Genomic DNA, 4,943 nt, shown 5'->3' on the forward strand with positions numbered 1-4,943 from the left:
ATGTGGGTGAAATTACGCTACAGTAGCGTAAGTTTATGCTGTGCTCAACTGTGAGAGCAAGTGGTTAGCTCTTATTAGTAAGCTTACTCAAATTAGCCATTGCCAATGAGCCAGGCTAATGGCAAGTGGCAAGCAGCTACATTACTTTTCATCATTTATAAGCTACTTTTTAATACCTGTGCAACGTCGGGCATTCCGATAGTTATTCATAAAAGAATTATTTATTGCTTGATGGATATAAGTAAAACAAACATATATCTTTACTATAATAAGAGCGGTTTCTACTTGTCTGAAGCATGCATTTGAGGTTAGGATAAAACATCGCTTTCAACGAGGCTCAAACTTGTGACATTTGGCTTGGTAGACCGACACTCTAACACCTGAAATGCAAAATTTTTAAAACTGCCCAGTTAAACAGCTTCAATTCTAATCCATAAAAATTAACATGAGGCCAAAAGTCATTGGTTTAATTGATGCAATATCATTCAGCCATCTTATGTGTACTCTGCTGCGCTTCAGAAACGTACTTATACCAGCTACGCACCAACACTGAACATCAGAATTGTACTTTTACCAGCTACACACCGACCCTGCACCTCAGAGATGTTTTTATACTAGCTACACACTGAAACTGCATTAATATTAATGTTTTGTTAAGTAACCCGGTAACGCATGTATCGGACTAGCCATCCACAGAGCTACCTATGCATCAAGCCTATTTTTCTATCTGCTAAAGTTCCCAACAATCTTGTACGAAGTCAATCATCGGTCACAGTCACAGAAATAACCAGCTACCCTTTAAAAGTTTTTTTCAGGTTAGGGAAAAAATAAGTTCTCATATTTTTATTCTTTATTTTATATCAATTTTGAATTAACCGTTATTAGATGATTTGGTATATTGAGCAATTAGGTTTTCGACTATGCGTCTTTGGACAAATTGGCCATTTAGACCAATTGGCATTAGACCAAACATCGTTAAACCATTCATAACAAATCCCTTTTTGTTAACTATGCCTAAGTTGGCTAGCTGTTAGAGGTACTAATGATGCAGTTAGAGAGTTTGATGTCAACTTTTCACCATCATGTTCCTTTAGTTTGCAGCTACAATCTTTGGAAATCCCGGTTTTAATATCTGGTGTTCTCCAGTAGACAGATCAGACAACATCCTGGCAGTCAGAGTAAGTAATATTCTTAAGTATGTCATTGAAAAGTTAGAATTAACTTATTACCAGGTCGTTTCGTAGTTTATGCTGCTGAGCATTTTTAAATTCTAACATTAAAACCTCGACAGTTAACTTTTCCAAATGATTCCAAAGTTTATTAATGAGTAAGTCACCTTCTTGTTCAAAGTTACCTTCTTGGCATGTAAGACTATCATAAGGTGCCTGATTTGTTTCTTTTACTGCAGCTTGCCAAGGCAGTCTGGTGGTATTACTTCTCCAAACCAGTTGAGTTTCTTGACACTGTAAGTATATGAACATTTCTCCAAAGTAAGTATATAGGTATGTGAATTTCTTGTGAAATAGAGCAATGGTGCAAAGGAAACATTGATATGTGACACTGTGGCACTTACATTGATCAGTAGTGTGTTACCTAGGTTGTCCAAAAAATGTGTTATATAATTAACATAAGTTGTCTACAAAAATAAATTTTGGTAAGCAAAAGATGAAAAATGCTTAACTGCATTTTATTTAGAAAGTACCAACAAATGGAAATTATACAGCATTATCTTATTCTTGAGTCTTTTAAAAAATGGGACGGAAGGCAAAAAAGGGAGTTGTTAAAGTATGTTATTAACATGTTATTAAATATCACTTGTCGTTGTGTTAAGTATGTTAAGTCATATGCAAGTGCGGATATTTGTCAATTGTATTAACATCGACTCTGGAGTACCTACTTACTAATAAGATGGATCAGGCTGGGTTTGAGTCTTCCCAACGAAAGAGGCGCAGAGACTGTTAACAAGAATGGTTTGCCGCAGGTTGTTTACACAATTACAAGGTTTCCATAATGTAGCTGATAGTTACAATAAATGAACAAGGAATTGCACAAAACCAGTAGTAGTTGTTTCACTTCCACGTCCCTCTTATTGGGCTCATGAAAAATAAAATTCATATGAACTGATTTTCAATTAATTAAGAAACAAAGTACAAACCATTTCGTTTGACCTCATTCAGATAAGACAGAAACTGTCGCATACTTCTGGAATTTCTACAAAATATTGAAAAATAATAACCGTATTCCTTGTTGTTGGTGTTAGACTTATTATTTTTCATATGTATTTCATTGCATCTTGTAGCTATTCTTTGTACTCAGAAAAAAGAACAATCAAATATCCTTTTTACACGTCTACCATCACTAAACAATGCCCTTACTTTGGTGGGTTGGAACCTGATACCTTCCAGCTGGTTGCGGTAAGTTGTCTCCTTTACTCCCCAGTCCCATTTAACCTGCTCACCTACAGGTTTCGGAGTTGTTATTTCTTGACACAAAATAGCATCTCTTAAATTTACAGATTCTGCAAGTTTAATGGTGAGTAAGTAGATTAACTTCATAAATAGAATAGCTAAGTAGATTCTGGCATGTTTGCTCAGAAGCCTTTACGGTTGTGCAGATAGACATTCCATAGATAGATACATCAATATATATATTCTATTTTATACCTATTTATTTATGGTAATAGGTAGTATTTTATACCTATAGTTATTTTATATCTATTCTATACTCTTTGTGAAGAATTAGATAATTAAGCTATGAATTCAAGGGAGATAAACCCTAATAATTTTAGGATAAGTGTTATTCATAAGTTCGGCTTGCATTTACGTCTAACAAACACTGACGCATTTTAATGTCATAAGTTTGTTCTTTGGTAAGTGGACTTTAATCTCCAACATATGTTATAATGAATATTGGACATTTAATCTCAGTTTACTCAGAACTCTTAGTTCAGAAATAGATATAATAATAAAATTTTAATTTGTCATTTTTAAGAAATATTTTTATTAAATGAACAAAAAGATACTAGTTTTGAATTGATTTATTTGAGCAATAGTGTTTACAAATGCATAAACTAATGACAATAGTTTTAATTAGAGTTGTAAATAACAGCACAGAACTTGTAAATTAGCTAGTAGCTAGTATAAGTATATTGATGTTGAGATCTTTCAATGCTTTCGATGTAGAAATATACACAGAACTGTTTTCACTGAATAAAGTTCAAAGGTTTTGAGTTGTTACTCATTTTTCAATAAAATAGCTCTATGATGACGACAGACTAGAAACTCTCTGGAGGATTTTAGGGCTAACATTGATGTTAATAATTGTAGCCTATTTCTCTGCAATGCTTAATTCCGGTGTACATACCCTCATGTACTCCTACTATATGCTGTCGGCAATGGGTCCAAGAGTTAGAAAGTTTCTCTGATGGAAGAAATACATGACGGCAATTCAGCTGGTATGTTCATCACTGTCTTCTTACTGTCATGATTTAGCTTAGCTCAAGTCAGAAATGTCAAACACTTGAAATTAGTGTTGGATCACCATCCCATAAAATAAATTTGCCAAGCGAAGAAACGTATTTTCAGCATATCTTGATGTCTATGCTACTATTGTATATTGAGGTCTATGTAACAGTAGATTAACCCTAATTCTATTATGTATTGAGGTCTATGCAACAGTAGATTAAGTTTATTTCTATTCTGTATTGAGGTCTATGTAGCGGTGGATTAACCCTATTTCTATTATATAATGATGTCTATGTAACAGTAGATTAACTCTATTTCTATTATATAATGAGGTCTATATAACAGTAGATTGACTCTATTTCTATTATAATTATATTGAAGTTTATGTAACAGTAGATTAACCTTATTTCTATTATATAATGATGTCTATGTAACAGTAGATTAACTCTATTTCTATTATATAATGAGGTCTATGTAACAGTAGATTAACTCTATTTCTATTATAATTATATTGAAGTTTATGTAACAGTAGATTAACCTTATTTCTATTATATATTGAGGTTTATGTAACAGTAGAATAACCCTATTTAGATTATATATTGAGGTCAATGTAACAGTAGATTAACCCTATTTCTATTATATATTGAGGTCTATGTAACAGTAGATTAACTCTATTTCTATTATATAATGAGGTCTATATAACATTAGATTGACTCTATTTCTATTATAATTATATTGAAGTTTATGTAATAGTAGATTAACCTTATTTCTATTATATAATGATGTCTATGTAACAGTAGATTAACTCTATTTCTATTATATAATGAGGTCTATATAACAGTAGATTGACTCTATTTCTATTATAATTATATTGAAGTTTATGTAACAGTAGATTAACCTTATTTCTATTATATAATGATGTCTATGTAACAGTAGATTAACTCTATTTCTATTATATAATGAGGTCTATGTAACAGTAGATTAACTCTATTTCTATTATAATTATATTGAAGTTTATGTAACAGTAGATTAACCTTATTTCTATTATATATTGAGGTTTATGTAACAGTAGAATAACCCTATTTAGATTATATATTGAGGTCAATGTAACAGTAGATTAACCCTATTTCTATTATATATTGAGGTCTATGTAACAGTAGATTACCTCTAATTCTATTATATCTTGAGGCCTTGTATCTTTGCAGATACAGTTCTGGCTAATACTGCTACACACAGCAAATGCAACTTATACTGACTGTGGCTACCCCACCGGATATGGAACTGCTCTGATTATTTATGTAGTGTCACATATTTTCCTTTTCACTGACTTTTACAATAATGCTTACCATGTCGGTGCCGATGCTGTAAAAGGACTCTCGTCAAAAGAAAACTCGAAGATAACGTCGCCTTTGAACTACCATGTGAAAGAAGATTAATTGCAAATACAAGTAATTGTATTACACAGATAATTTTATCTTG

The 4,943-nt window shown here is 32.1% G+C and overlaps 1 pseudogene; it reads left to right on the plus strand.

Annotated features, from left to right (window-relative positions):
- Positions 1–4,943, plus strand: LOC137388632 (very long chain fatty acid elongase 4-like; annotated as a pseudogene).

This window comes from Watersipora subatra, chromosome 1 (genome assembly GCF_963576615.1).
Source record: "Watersipora subatra chromosome 1, tzWatSuba1.1, whole genome shotgun sequence".
NCBI classification, from domain to species: Eukaryota; Metazoa; Bryozoa; class Gymnolaemata; order Cheilostomatida; family Watersiporidae; genus Watersipora; species Watersipora subatra.